Source organism: Triturus cristatus, chromosome 2_2 (genome assembly GCF_964204655.1).
Source record: "Triturus cristatus chromosome 2_2, aTriCri1.1, whole genome shotgun sequence".
Taxonomy (NCBI): domain Eukaryota; kingdom Metazoa; phylum Chordata; class Amphibia; order Caudata; family Salamandridae; genus Triturus; species Triturus cristatus.
Window position 1 is genome coordinate 191,451,524 of NC_140582.1, and position 16,420 is coordinate 191,467,943.

Below are 16,420 nucleotides of genomic sequence, written 5' to 3' on the forward strand. Positions count from 1 at the left end.
TTTTCTAATCCTACCTACATTGCGTTTTGCAATTCTCTAATTGCGATTCCCTAAAAATTGCAATCAGAGAATCGCAAAACACGTTTTACCTACATATGGCCCTTGGTTTTGTAATATAGTTCCTATTTCCCTGATAGGCTCTGCGCATTGGAATAACATACACCATACATTTGACATAGGACTAAGGTCAGTATGTCTCTATCGAGTATATTAAACCTAATTACTTGTGTGTGCCAGCTAACTCAGAGGTCACTAGAAACTTCTCAAATATACAAGAAGGGATTAGTCTCTGACAACCGCATAAACATGACTACTTTGTTTCCCTTTAGAATCGGAACAGTCCCAGAATCGTGGAAACAATAGATAACAGTTTCACTCGGTCAATCGCGCATGCTTCGTTTCTACAGAGTTGCACAGAAATAGAGAGACGGGCGTTTCAATAAAAGGGTTTATTGAACAGTCTTATTTCTCATGCAAGAGATATGAATTGCTACAATCATAAGACAGACTGTGAGGTACAATATGTAAGAGGTTAGCAGTAAGATAAAATAATACTGTAATGGCATGGTTTGTAGCTATGACATATATAAATCAAAATGCATACATAAATAACATAAAGCTAAAATGTGATACTCATCCGATGCTTCTAAATTGTTCTACCCCAGTGTACCTAACCTAAGTGCAGTACAAGGTTTGAAGTAGGCGCTGTTTCTAAAGTATAGCTAGCTATATTTTAGTTTAGCCAAGAGTTGCCAAAAGTTTCTCTAAGTTCTAGTCAGCTCCATACCTGAGAATGAGAGAAGTTGGAATCTCTTTTCTGGACTCGATAGTCTAACCCTCCGCAAGGGAAGTCAGAGAGCACTGGAGCTGGATTCTCTGCGAGGAGGATGGCAGCGTCAGGTCAGTGCATCAGGCTGGAACTCAATCTCCTTCCGAACTTGCCGTGGCGAACCGCATAGTCTAGGTTGGATCGAATCCTCCGGGAACCGCAATTTGCCAGGGCAAGTGCTGGTATATTTATACCTTGAAGGTGTCTAGGAATGCCAGTATTGACGTAAAAGTCGGGCAGAGGAACGTCATGAGTGAACCCCTAAGGAATAGATGTTCATGCATACTTAATTGAGAAATCAATATTCAAGCTGAGGGAAATTCCTAAAGGCTTAAGGGGGTCTGGTTTTCCAAGAATTTGTTGTGACGTGGATGGACGGATGTAGGGGGCCATGCCTGTATTTGGTTTGTACGGACAATGTCTCAATAAGGGCCGGATTTCTATGTCCAAATAAGGGCAACGTGAATTGTACCTATATAAGGGCATACATCGGGAAACATATATACAGAATCTTAATCTGCACACAACAGTTTGTGTGAGTCGATTTGTAGTCAGTGTAACTGTGGAAGTAGAGTTATGTGTATTAATCAGCTCTATAATTTTGAAAACGACCCTGTACATGTGTGTGGCATATGTGTGTCTGTGTGTTTGTGAAGTCTGCAATAATGGAATCAAACCATTGTGAAGGGTCTGTCTGGGATTGCTGTGCATGAATAAAGATTGTGGAATTGGATTGTGTGCATTTATTGAGTGTCTTTGTGTGTGTATGGCGACCACTTGTATCCTTGAAACACCTAGGATGTCCAGATATTCAACACAAATGTTTACCACCCTTTCCGATTTTAAAAGACCACCCATTCCCTTTGAGGAAGGCACATTAAAATGTAAAATACAGGATTAGCGAAATACAGGTGTACCTACTGGACCACACTCTTTAGTAAAATGCATAATAGCATAAAAGTACAGGATGCCATTATGAATGAAGGACCACCCATACCTTACTTGGATCAAATATGCAGGTGTTGAAGTTAAAAAGAGCCACTAGCAGCTCTCCTGGTGTTTGGCACGCCACACTGCTCAAGGAGTAGAATATGTTTAGTATAATATTTAGAAATATCACTTTAATCTGCTGTAAGTCGCCTATTGTATGTGAATGAAAATTATAGCCTTCCAAGGAACCAACCTCTTTCTGAATGTTTGCATTTCTCACCCGTACAATGATGACAGCAACACCTCAATACACATTTGCAGTGCTCTCTTGATTTTGTTCTGTCTTTTGTATTACATATGTGGATTCACATCTTGGGCCCTTCCTGCATGAGTACCCAAGTGCTAGTGGTGCTAAGAACTGAGACCCATATTTATCATCATTTCACGCAATGCAGCAATCCGCCCTGTGTGAAAGAGAGAGGGCAGGAAATCTCCATGTTTAACATTATACAGTGCATTCCTGCTCTCTGCCTGCATGGGCGCATAAACTGCTGCCTAGGGCCAAAACAGGCACCCTTGTACCATGATGCAAGGGTGCCTGCATTGCAGGCAGGATTGTTTTTGCGCAGGAAGTGGCACCTCCTTGCAAAAAAAATAATCCTCAGAGGCATTTTCCTCTTTCTATGTGTGCTGCAAAATGCAGACATGTGGAAAGAGAAAAAAACGAGAAGATACAAAAATGTTTCTCCTCTTCTACCAGTGTTGATAAATCTGGGAATGTGTTAGGATGCGTCGGTGAGTGAGAACACCCATGTTCCATCCTTAGAACGTCTCCCTGCTGCAAAGTAATGCTAGGCAGTGATTTCCACTGCCTTGCGTTACTCTGATCAAGCCATGCAAGGCCAGGCAAATCAAATTCCAGTTTTGTGTCACCCTTGCGTCCCCTTGGATGGTGCAAGGGCAATGCAAAACCTTGATAAATATGGGCCTGAGTGCTTATTAGTGAAAGAGGGACAGCGTAAAGTCTCAGAACCGATGACCAACCATGCTGTTGCCAAAATAAGTTTGGAGAAAATTGTGGGGATGAAGGGCTTATTGTACCTTCTAATCACCATGTAGGGTAAACTCTGCATAATTTATCATTTAAATCTCTGGTCAAACAAGGGTTTGTAGAAGTAATAACTATCTGGCCTATTTGGAAACATAGGGTAAATATGGGATGATTCTCATTTTATTTTTCAAAACTGCTTCATTGATTTTATTAATCATAGTGTAGCACAACTATGTCATGAATATAGTGTTATTGTTCATACAGTAGTACAACGGTGTCATTACAATCAAAATCACCATTGCAGTCTAAACTATTAGTAAATAAATTTAACACAAGGGGGCGGAGGTCTCATTCACCAGTAACTGTCCAGGTAAATGATAGAATGCACACCATCTTTCTTTCAAATGTTCTTGATTGCTCCAAGCATAAATAATATTCTCATGTGTGCAGACGTGGTCCGTGCTTTGCCCCACTGGCGCGTGCATATGAATCCAAGAAGAGAGGAGAGCAATTACGGCTCATTACTAGTCGCACAGCAGCATCCTTCAGTTCTCAACAGAATCCATTTTTAAATTGATCATCCATTTTATTCAACTTTACTCCATGTTTGTCAAATGTTTATTCTTAACTTTCTCCATCCACTGCAAGGCTTCATATTTTCCCATGGATTCAAATGCTATAGATATGCCTATCCAGGCCTTTTTCTCCAGCATGTAGGGATATGTTGTTCATCCTTAATAATCATCTTCGCATAAACCCAATACATTTTGGGCTCAATAGCCCTTCCTCAGGAGTAACTACAAAATTAAAACCACTGTTTATTATTTCACTACATTTAGCATATGCAACAAAACACAATTTTTCTCATCCCCTTATGCAGAAAATCCACTCCATGTATTGTAATGTTAACTCTTAATTCACCCATACTAGTCACCAATTCCCACAAACACTGATATTGCCCAAAAACTGTCCCAGATCCACCATCCAATGAATCATAAATAAAAATCACCCCATGTGTCCACATCCCACTAAATGTATTCCTCATTAACACACCTGCACTATGATCATTCCTAACAACAGACAAACAAAAGCCTAAATGTGTACCTGCAAAACTCTTCGACCTGTGCTCAGTAGTGAAACAGCCTCAGCTACTTCTCTTTCCTCCATTGTGAAAGCTGAACAACATGAATTCACACATGACACTTTCCATTACATATTCCCCACCTGATTCCACCCACATACATGCAGTCAAACCTACTCCGTGACTTCACCTTCCCCAACTGCCCCTCCACAAGGACTACAAATTCCATCAACCACTACATTCCTCCCGTAAATACGCTGTTGCATGTACTATAAATGTTCACTTTTTTTTTCCAACCACATTTCATACTTTTGTTAAATCATTTTGTGCATATACATGATCACACAATGATGCACAATTTTGTAAGCTAGTGTCTCTAGATAGTACTTCAATGATATTTAAGGATGAGAAGATGGCGGCCGGCTAGAGAGCTCGGTCGTTTGCTCCGCACTCTCATGAAAACAACACGAAAATCGGGCAGGTAAACTAGCGCAAAAAGAAGGATCCTGATATGCGAAGACGAGGCGAGCACTCGGTGAGATTAAGTAATAAGGAAAAAAGCACAATTGATCAAAAACGAGTGAACGTTTGAACGGAGCACACTACCTGAGAGGTCGAGGCAAACATAGCTAAGGGGGCGGAGCACCTAGAGAACAGGAGCTGTGAATCACCCGACCCGTTCCGGGTCAACGCAGGCAGCAGTGAACTGGAATAGACGCAGGGACGCGAAGTAAAGCGGACGAAAAATGGAGGGGGGAGGGAGTGCCGTGCTATTGCGCGATTTCAGTGTGGGCTGAGGCAGTCATGGCGTGTCGCTCCTACAGGAAAGCTGCGGCAAGAGTATCATATAGGGGGAAGACGCCTGGACTGCACATCTCACCAAAAAGACGGAACGACCCCCAGTGTCTACCGTATACTGAGGAAGGCGATCATCAGTATATGCAGCTCAGGGTGGAGGTAAGAAAGGTGGAAGGCATCAAGCTCTTCGGGTAATTGAAAGGGGGATTCGTCCAAAAAACGCAGTAAGGGGGAGACGGGGTGCTAAAACAAGCAAGCTAACTAGAAGTGCCTTCAAGATAAAATGCACAGCTCAGGCTAAACCACAGGTTGTAGAGCTGGAGGAAGTAGAGGCAAAGGTGGCAAACGCTAAAGGGAGCAAAGAAACCAAGGCAGCAATAGCCCCGGTCCCTGCCCCATGGGAAATAGCTCAAACAGGGCAACCAAGGGATATCATAGGTTACTGTTTAAAGAGCAAAAATCTTCCGCTAGAAGAAGTGGAAGCGGAGCACCCTCCCTGAAATAGTAAAATTATACGCAAAAAATTAAACTTCCTCATCCACCTCTGATACATCTCCCCCTGTGGTCCCTAAAAGCACAAAGAAAAAGAAAGGAGAAACTGCCACAGGGAAATCACAGCCCCCTGTGTCCAGAGCAAGTCAGGCCAAACTAAAAGCATTAAGCTCAGCAAAACAAAAGATAACACCCTCCTTAAAGTACAGGAAATACAGAAGACGGAAAAGTATAACAGTAAGAACCAAAATGAAAGAAAAGTAGAAACTCCCGGAGAGGAGGCAGCGAAAACAATGTCAACAGTCAGCAACAGGTACAGTGCTTTAATGACACTGGCCCAACAAGAGCTATCCGCGGGTGCCACAAGCATTAAAGTGCCTGATGACGGCCTGCTTCCACAAGAAAATAGGGACAGTATGGAAAAAATGATGGCTACCATGATGAGAGAAATGAGATCAAATTTCGAGATATCAGAGAAAACTCAGATAAAAATTCAGGAAATATGCGAGGTAATGGATCAGAAAATAGATATGCTCATGGAGAGAGTAACTTCAGTGTTAATGGAAGTAGGGGTACTCAACAAAAAGGTAGAGGAAAATAGAAATAAATAGACCTGCTTAAATTTCAGACAAGGAGATAAGTGACAGAATGGAATCAATGGAAAACCAGACAAGGAGGAACAATCTTAGAATTCTCAATGTTCCAGAAGGCTTGGAAGGGGAAGATAATAAAGTTTGACGATCAAGCTACTACAGGAGTTAATTCCCTGGACGAAGTCCATTGACCTCACAGAGAACATTCAGAGAATCCATTGTGACCCATTTGGGAAAAACAAAACTAGAAAAAATCGAAGGAAAATCATCATGAATTTTAAAACTTATACACTCAAAGAAAGGATTCTAAGTGAGGGCCTGAAAGCAGGATCGTTCTCCCAAATCAAATGGGCATGTAGAAATAGATTGGACATTTCCAAAACAACGCAAGTTAGGCAGTGGCAGCTCCGCCAATATATGCAACAATTAAAATCATTAGAAGCAACAGTATGTTATGTTATGTTATGTTAATGGTTTTTGTACCGCGCACAGCTGCCCCAGCAAAGGGGCGTCCTGGCGCCAAGAAAGGTAAGCACAACTTCACAAAATGCAGCAGAGTCAGTTGATTTTTATTAAAAAGAAACGTTTTGATGACACGTCTGAACCTGATTAAGTCTTCCAAAGCACGGATGTCATTAGGGAGAGCGTTCCAAAGCTTAGCGGCTACTACTCGGAAGGAGCGGCCTCCAATCCTGCTCAACAGAAAGCGGGGAACACCAGCTAAATTCTGGCCCATCGATCTCAAAGAGCGAGAGGGGACATATGGAGTCAGAAGGTGCATGAGAATAGGTGGAGCCAAGCCTTTCAAAATTTTAAAGGCCAGAAAAAGCACCTTAAACTCAATCCGCCGCGCAACAGGCAACCAATGGAGTGTTTGCAATGCTACGGACACTGAGCAACGTTTGGGCAGCCCAAATATCGCTCTTGCGGCGGCATTCTGCACTCGTTGTAGCCGCAGAAGTTCAGCCTTGTTCGTGCCTGCAAGCAGAGCACTGGCATAATCTATCCTGGATAGTACCGAGGCCTGGACCACAAGCTGTCTAGTGCTGGCATCAAAGAATTTAAGCACCGGCCTGATGCTCCTAATAATGCCAAAACAAGAGGCAGCCACCTTCTTAGTCTGGCAAGTGAAACTAAGTAAAGGGTCCAGCCAGACCCCGAGGTTTTTTAACTCCATAGCAGGAGAGGGGATCATTCCTAACTCGGGGGGCCACCAGCTATCATTCCAACATCCAGGTTGCTTCCCAAACACCATCACCTCTGTCTTCTTTGTGTTCAATTGGAGACAATTCTGGTTCATCCAATTGGCCACCGAGCGCAGCCCCTCACAGAAGTTGAGGGCGTCCATGGCTGAGTCCCCACTTAGTGTGACCGCCAGCTGCGTATCATCCGCATAGGACACCATTGTCATGCCCCAGCCTTTGACTACCGCAGCCAGCGGCCTCACGTAAAGATTGAAGAGAGTGGGGCTCAGAGATGAACCCTGTGGGACCCCCAAGGTGAGCGGGTGAGAGGTGGATTTACCGGGTGGTATCGCAACCTGAAAAGATCTATTGGAAAGGAAGGAGCGGAACCAGCCTAATGCCAGCCCCCTAACCCCAGCTTCCTCTAACCGCCGCAACAGGATATCGTGGGACACCGTATCAAAGGCGGCACTCAGGTCTAACAACAGGAGTGCCGCTGTTTGTCCGGTGTCCAGCACAGAGCGCAGATGTTCAACCATGTATAGCAAGGCAGTCTCCGTGCTGTGGGCTTTACGAAAACCATTTTGCGTGGGATCCAAGATGTTAGCTTTGTCAAGATGGTCGGCCAGGATCCCATTCACGTGGGCTTCGGTGACTTTAGCAGCCCACGGCAGCAGAGAGATGGGGCGATGGTTCTCAGGTTTTGTGGGGTCGAGGGTAGGCTTTTTTAGGATGGGGGTAACTACCGCTTGCTTCCACTTGGTGGGTACAATCCCTGAACCCAGTGACATATTAATAAGGGCAAGCAAGGGTTGCGCGACATGTGGCCTGCATGTTTTTAAATAGGGCCGGTTTGAGGGGGTCTGCAGGGGAGCCAGATTTAATTTTTTGGCTCAGAAAATCAAAACCCTCCTCAGATAGGGGGGCCAGAAAATCCAGGATCCTATCATTGATCTTAGGACAATCAAATGAATCCGAGCGGTGCACAATAGTTGGAAAGGTGTGGTAAATTGCTTGCACCTTTTGAACGAAGAACAAGGCCAGACTCTCGCAGTGAGAGTCAGTGCAGATTTCTGCCGCGGAGGCCCTCTTAGTTATAAGGTCCTTTAGGACCTTAAAGATTAATTTGGAGGGATTAGGGCTATTCCGGAACTCCTGCGCATAAAATGCGGCACGTGTTCGACACACCGCTCTGTGATATGCCTTGGATAGAGTGAGGTAGCAAGTCTTGAGCGCGGGATCATAGGCTTTCCTCCATCGCCTTTCTGCTTGCCTACACTCTCTCTTGAGAGACGACAAGGTCTCATCATACCACGGGCTACAATGGTACAGATTTGGTTTCCAGCCTCATTGAGAATAATGTGGCAAAACAAGATGCAAGACCCCAAGGAGGTAGAGTGCTTCGTAGAACTAATTAAAACGCAATCAAAGGATCAAGCATGACAAACCAAAGCAAAAAAGGGTGCGCCAAAAGAGTGAGGAGCTCAAAAAGGGGCTAAGGAATGCCCCAAGAAGAATCTCAAAAAAGAGAGTTTCCCAGGGACCAGAAAGGACTGGGTGTCAGATATTTATCAAAAAAGATTCCTTTCTGTGTATTACTCTTTTAGTTGGTGACCATGAGGCCTACACATTTAGATCAATAACCTTTGATTTTTGACTGTGACACTGGACAAATATTATTACTCCAGACTAGAATATACTTTTTGTTACTCTCAAAATTTATTTTTCATAGGAAAACACTTATGTTCAATAAAATCATATTTTAAAATTGCATTCAATATATACTCTGATTGGGTGCTCTGGTACAGTCTTATATATGCTATCTAACAATTCCGTATTACGGTATCTATCTCAGAGTCACACACAGTTCAAATCATGTACTTTCAAAATTGCAAATTAAATACTACACAAATACATTTCATATGCTTTAAAAAGTCCCACTGTCGACGCGTTTCGGTGCATAGGTTACAATAGTAGCACCTTCCTCAGGACGGACGAGAATTTAAAACCAAAGTTTTGTTCTTCTTTCTAAAAAAGAGAATGCATATAATTAATACCATTTCCCTATGGAGAGTTGATTCTAGTTCTGGGCTATGCTGTTAGTGTCACTTATACATATTGTCTGCCCTTACTTTAAGTGTAGGGGTTGAAGTCCTTCTGTGGGTGTTCAGGACGACTTTATCACCTCTCAACTTTTGTGATTTTAGACCACTTGCCTCATAGTCAGTGGAGTCATAGAATTCTACAAAAAGAGCATGGAGTTATTTCACCATACTTTTTGAGCCTATTAACCTATTTTCATGCTGTTAAGCAAAACACTTACTTTTAAAAAGTCACGTTGACACATGTTCAATGGTGTCTTAAAGCAGGTACGTCTTTCGATATGCACCGCCTGTATTCAATTGTTTAGCTGTGCCTGTAAGGTACATAGATAATGCTATATACTTCAAATAATGATGTCATGGCACTGGTGTTTATTCTCAACAAATACATCCATATACCTACCAATAGGTTTTTCGCCTAATGTTTAAGTTCAGGCTGTCCTTCCCTGCACCTTTTCAAGTGGTGTCCTGATACCTGTACCGGAATAACATGACGTTCAATTTAAGTGTACAGTTATCCATAGATCATGGCTTTAGACATCTACCTATCTCCTACTCCTTCTAAATTAGAAAGGGGTTCAGTACATACCAGTTAGAGCCTGCAATATCTTGTGGCAGCCTGAATCTTGACAACGCTGTCTTCTTTTCTTTAAGCGTTGTCAGCCACACTGTAGGTTTTCTTGGGGGTGTTTTTACTTTTACTCCCAACCTGTGTATTAAAGGTCATATTGGAGGAGGTTTTATTTAGATCCTCGCATAGAAGAATCTTCTTATCGCATTCCCCAGATTTTGCCAAATTTGCTAATTACAAGTATGTCCTCTACTCTCATTGTCACTTATGCTGTTTTAAAGCAGTGCTGAGGTGTACTTTAATATTTCTTTATCAGAGGTAACTAACAGAAACCGTGCCCTGTTCGCTTTGCAGTGCTACAGCGTTAAAAGCGATTGTCACAAGCAGCCCCTCCCTAGAGCACTTGCTTAATGACCCTCCCTAGAGCACTTGCTTAATGCAAGCTGATAGACTATGGTCTTCAGAAAAGGAGTACCACAACTTTCCCCCTTTCCTAGGATTTCATTCTTGGAATCCTGCATAGGAGAAAAGATTCTCTCCCTCACTCTACATACATTCGAGTGCCCAATGCTTACTCAAGTCTTCTATCCATCTAGTTTGCACCAAAGCGGTCCTTACCTTTAAAAATCGGCGAGCCTGCTAGTCACAACGTCCTGCTTCCACCGCAACTGGTGAATGCAGTCGTTTGTGCAGGCTTTAAATACCCCTAGGCATACTTAATTGGATGCCTATTACCTGCCAAATTGGTATTTAACATTCAATTAAGGTAGCCGTCTATCGGCGCCATTTTAGTAGTTTTTTGCATCAATCCTTTAAGGACTACAGGACCATGGGTTCAATCCCGGGTCCTCCTGTTTGCCGAATTTTAAGCTGGTGACTATTATTATTTCTGATTTGTTTATAACACTGTCCCCTTTTCTTTTAATATTGTAAACTTCCTCCTGGGCACACCGGTTTGTTCAGACCGAGTTTCGATCGTTTTCGGCCGCCATTTTGGTAGTTTTTAAGTTTTATTTGCGAACTACAGAACCACGGGTTCGATCCCCGGTCCCCCTGGTTACTGATTTTCGAATTTATCCATATTTGCCGAATTTTCAGCTGGTGACTTGTATTATTTCTAATTTATTTATAACAATATCCCATCTTATTTTGATATTGTAAACTTCCTCCTGGGCACACCGGTTTATTCAGACCGAATTTCGATCATTTTCGGCCGCCACTTTTGTAGTTTTTTAGTCTAGTTTGCGAACTACAGAATCACGGGTTCGATCCCCGGTCCCCCTGGTTGTTGATTTTCGAATTTATCCAGGTTAATATGTCTACCTTGCTGGTTACAAGTTCACAATAAATTCACGCAATTTTTGCAGTTCGCTATGCTGCATTGTTAAGGAACTACACGGTCACTGAATTGGTCCCCAGCCCTATATTTCACAGAATTTGAGTATTAGTCTCTCTAATTACACAAGATACCGTTTAATTGATTTGCAACTGGCATCTTGGTATTATGCCATAGTTCTCTTTGTGCACAGAAGTACTAGGATGCAATGCTCATCAACTGCCTCATTCTGTGCTCAACTGTTACTCCTCTACTCGGCTGGTGGTTCCATGGTCACATGTTTCAATAAACCTGTAGGGCATGCCAATTTTCACACATTTCTTATTGTGAGGTGTGTCCCCTTATCCCACCCTATGGTCGTAGGTCAAAACATTTTATACTCCACAACAAATGTCATACGGTTCACTATTGCTATTCACCATATACTACATTTCATATCATTTGTGTATTCCTCTATACAACAAGAAAAAAACAGTTACCGTAAAATGAATGGGTATAAAGTTCAACCTTGCTATTGGACATCTTCTACACTGCATGTCTGCTTTATTCAGTTATAAAAATAAAATAGAACAGTCACCGTGTTACATTGGGTATACCTGCATTGTGCTTTTTGTTAACAATATCTAATACAACATGATTCTTTTGCATAGTCTTTACAGAAAATACTTGCATTATAGCTACAATGCCATCCTAAATACATAATACCATTTTCATTGCCTATACTTGCTTATTTCTCCCCATTGGGGCCAGCCTTAATTTGGGTCGTGTTAATCCTGATATTTGTTAGGGAGATGATTACAGACTTTCATATTACTATCCTGTATTTCTTGGATGTGGTGGGGCAGAAATCTGCAGCACTATCTAATCATTCTGTCCCATTCCTCTCGACCGTTAAGTCCTAGATAATAAGATTTAAATTTGGACATATAAAACTGTTCTCTCTGTTTACGTTTTTTGTTTAAATCTCCTCCCCTTACTGAAATCCTGATCTTTTCTAAAATGAACCACTTGATGTCATCCATATTGTGGTTTTCAGATGTCCAATGTTCAACCAAAGGAGCATTCTTTCTTTGGTTTCTTATTGCGGATCGATGCTCCGTGAGCCGTAGACGCATTTCACGTCCGGTTTCTCCAATGTAACATTTGTTACAAGGACACAGCAATAGGTACACTACATTAGATGTGCGACAATTAACATGTTCGTTCATCCAATGAGTTATACTGTTGATTTCCAGTTTGTCGGTCTTGATGATGCTCTTACAGTGTGAGCAAGACCCACATGGCAGGTTTCCCCTAATAGGAGTATTATTTGCAATATTCCTTAGTCCCCCACTCTTTGGTTCTTTAAAGGTATGCACTAAATGATTCCTGATGGTCTTGTTCCTCCTGTATGCATATGTTGGTTTAGCCATTGGTATCACTCCTACCTTATTCAATATGCCCTAGTTCTTGTTAATCAGGTTTTTTACCTTATTACTAAAGCCGTTGTAGTCTGATACCATTATAATTCCATCATTACGATCATTTGTTTTTGTCGATGTCTCGAACAGACTATCACGGTTATAGTACTTGGCGCGCTTATAAGCTTGTTTTATTAAGCGCTTAGGGTATCCTCTCTGTGCAAGCTTAACTCTAAGGATGGCTGCGTGTTTTTCATAACTGGATCTATCGCTGCAGTTACGCCTAATCCGTAAGAATTGGCTGAAAGGTATCCCATCTTTCTGGCATTTAGGATGGTAGCTGGTATGGTGAAGCAGGGTGTTACAGTCTGTGGGTTTTACGACCAATTCTACATTGAGGACTCCTTCTTTTTCATGGATCCTGATGTCTAGGAAGTCTACTGCTGATTGACTTTTATTTGAGGTAAACTTAAGATTTGGATCCCCGCAATTGATCCATTCAAGGAAGGTGTCTAAATCCCTTTCAGGACCGTCCCAAATGAAGAAAATGTCGTCTATGAATCTAGACCAGCACTTTACATTCTCATAAAGGGACACATTTCGTTGTAGATATGTTGGGTCTCAAATCTCCCAACATACAGGCATGCCAGGCTGGGAGCAAATGTGGCTCCCATACTGGTGCCCTTGATCTGGCAGTAGTGATCTGGCTTGAATAAGAAGATGTTGTTTTTTAGAATTATATCAATGCATTCTATGATGAAGGTGTTTTGTGCAGTAACATCCCCTGCCTCATTTCCCAAAATGTCTTCCATCATTCTCACAGTATCCTCTTGTGGGATATTGGTATATAATGCTTCAATATCTAAGCATACCAGCCATTGGGTGTCTTTATTGAATGCTAGACCCTCAATTTTAGAAATCATATGGGTGGTATCTTTTATATATGAGGGTAGTTGTGTGACCAAAGGCTGGATGAAGTGGTCCACATATTTGCTGAGAGGCTCAGTCAAAGATTCAATTCCTGACACTATAGGGCGCATTGGGGGGTCTTCCAGGTTTTTGTGAACTTTGGGCAGCCCATATAGTGCTGGGACCTTAGGGTACTCATTAATTAGGAATCGATATTCCTCTTCGCATATTATATCGTCTTCTTTAGCGAAGGTTATAACATCTCTAACTTTTTTCTTAAGACTGTCCCATTCTCTCACGCTACTGGATTTATAGTGTGTCTCATTATTCAGTAGTTTAAGCATTCTGTTTTCATAGTCTTCAGTGGTTAACACCACTATGCTCCCTCCCTTGTCTCCTGGTTTTATGGTGATATCATCACAGGATGACAAGGGCTTTAGTGCCTCCCTTTCCTGTTTTGATAAATTGTTTTCAGTCCATACTTGTGTATCTAATAGCTTCTCTAAACCAGTGGTCACTGCTTTCTCAAAGGTATCCACCTCTTGTCCTACCATTGCTGTATTAGGTGTCCAGATGGATGGTGGTTTGAGGCCCGATTTATTAGTGGTCTCTCTACTCTCTTTCCCTTCAAAAAACTTTTTTATTCTGACTTTTCTGAATAGGTCCCTCACATCCCTTTCTATGTTAAATCTACAGCCTATTGTGCTGGGGGCAAAACCTAATCCCTTCTCTAAAACACTAATCTCATGTGTTGTGAGTATTTTGTTAGAAAGGTTTATTATTGGGGCTTTAAAGGTTTCTTCCTCTATTTCTAGTCTTTGTATCGGGGATGTCAGGTGTTCTAATTCTATTCCCAATCTTTGTGGCTGCGCGTCCGCATGTAGGGTCTCCTCATGGTTCCCGCTACTTGTTGGTTGCCCTGACAACCCCTCCCCCGGGCTTTGAATCCTCTCTGTTGGCGCCTTTGTTGCTGCCCTAAAAAAACTGGTTGGTATTCCCTGTTGTTTGCCTGACCTCCTTCTCTTATGTCAGTTCTGTTTCGTTGTTCCTGATTTCTTTCCCCTTCTGATTCAGAACTGTTGTATGACGTATCGGAGAATGTCACATTCTTCCTGTGGTACCTATTCCTATTGTAGGTAAATTGTTTACCATTGTACTCTGTAGGTGCTGGTTGCTCATAATAGTCTTTCTGAATATATGGATACACAGATTCATTTTTGTAATTAGCTATGTCTTTACGTAGCTTGTTTGTTTTTTTGTTTATCATATATTCTTGATAGCCGCTGATGTCTTCCTTTATTTCATCAAATTTTTTCTTCGCGTCATCTAGCGCTGCGCTTTCGTTTAGTTGTATCTCAAGGGTCTTGATCTCCTCCCTTTCTATTATAATAATGGCTTGTGCGGTTTCTATTATGAGCAGCATCCAATCGCGTCTACATCTGTTCGCGATTAGTGTCCAGCTTTCCTTGAACTTCTCATTATTCACGAATAAACCCGGTTCGTTTCTAATCTGAAGTCCTACAGGTATAATGCCCTTCCTGCAATACTGAATGATAAACTCAGAATGTAATTCCGTGCGTATCATTTTTTTCTTTAGGTTCCAAAGTTTATTCCACCTCTCATCATCGTTTTTTGTTAATGTCATGGAATTAATGGTTTTTGATGAATCTCCTATCAGTTGTTTAAATTGGTCTTCTGAGAAGCCAAATGTGTGTAAAGTATCCATTTTATAGGGTAGCGCCCACTCTCCAGCTGCAAGAGCTGTAGAACAATCTCAAAAAAGAGAGTTTCCCAGGGACCAGAAAGGACTGGGTGTCAGATATTTATCAAAAAAGATTCCTTTCTGTGTATTACTCTTTTAGTTGGTGACCATGAGGCCTACACATTTAGATGAATAACCTTTGATTTTTGACTGTGACACTGGACAAATATTATTACTCCAGACTAGAATATACTTTTTGTTACTCTCAAAATTCATTTTTCATAGGAAAACACTTATGTTCAATAAAATCATATTTTAAAATTGCATTCAATATATACTCTGATTGGGTGCTCTGGTACAGTCTTATATATGCTATCTAACAATTCCGTATTACGGTATCTATCTCAGAGTCACACACAGTTCAAATCATGTACTTTCAAAATTGCAAATTAAATACTACACAAATACATTTCATATGCTTTAAAAAGTCCCACTGTCGACGCGTTTCGGTGCATAGGTTACAATAGTAGCACCTTCCTCAGGACGGACGAGAATTTAAAACCAAAGTTTTGTTCTTCTTTCTAAAAAAGAGAATGCATATAATTAATACCATTTCCCTATGGAGAGTTGATTCTAGTTCTGGGCTATTCTGTTAGTGTCACTTATACATATTGCCTGCCCTTACTTTAAGTGTAGGGGTTGAAGTCCTTCTGTGGGTGTTCAGGACGACTTTATCACCTCTCAACTTTTGTGATTTTAGACCACTTGCATCATAGTCAGTGGAGTCATAGAATTCTACAAAAAGAGCATGGAGTTATTTCACCATACTTTTTGAGCCTATTAGCCTATTTTCATGCTGTTAAGCAAAACACTTACTTTTAAAAAGTCACGTTGACACATGTTCAATGGTGTCTTAAAGCAGGTACGTCTTTCGATATGCACCGCCTGTATTCAATTGTTTAGCTGTGCCTGTAAGGTACATAGATAATGCTATATACTTCAAATAATGATGTCATGGCACTGGTGTTTATTCTCAACAAATACATCCATATACCTACCAATAGGTTTTTCGCCTAATGTTTAAGTTCAGTCTGTCCTTCCCTGCACCTTTTCAAGTGGTGTCCTGATACCTGTACCGGAATAACATGACGTTCAATTTAAGTGTACAGTTATCCATAGATCATGGCTTTAGACATCTACCTATCTCCTACTCCTTCTAAATTAGAAAGGGGTTCAGTACATACCAGTTAGAGCCTGCAATATCTTGTGGCAGCCTGAATCTTGACAACGCTGTCTTCTTTTCTTTAAGCGTTGTCAGCCACACTGTAGGTTTTCTTGGGGGTGTTTTTACTTTTACTCCCAACCTGTGTATTAAAGGTCATATTGGAGGAGGTTTTATTTAGATCCTCGCATAGAAGAATCTTCTTATCGCATTCCCCAGA

General features: G+C 41.6%; 1 long non-coding RNA gene across 1 annotated transcript; it reads right to left on the bottom strand.

The window, feature by feature from the left end:
• Positions 1-15,339: 15,339 nt before the first annotated feature.
• On the bottom strand, positions 15,340-15,998 carry LOC146862001 (uncharacterized). Its single transcript, XR_014978361.1, has 3 exons — positions 15,855-15,998; positions 15,664-15,773; positions 15,340-15,559 (listed from the first exon to the last, which is right to left on the bottom strand). It is a non-coding gene; the product is annotated as an uncharacterized LOC146862001 (long non-coding RNA).
• Between the last annotated feature and the right edge of the window lie 422 nt (positions 15,999-16,420).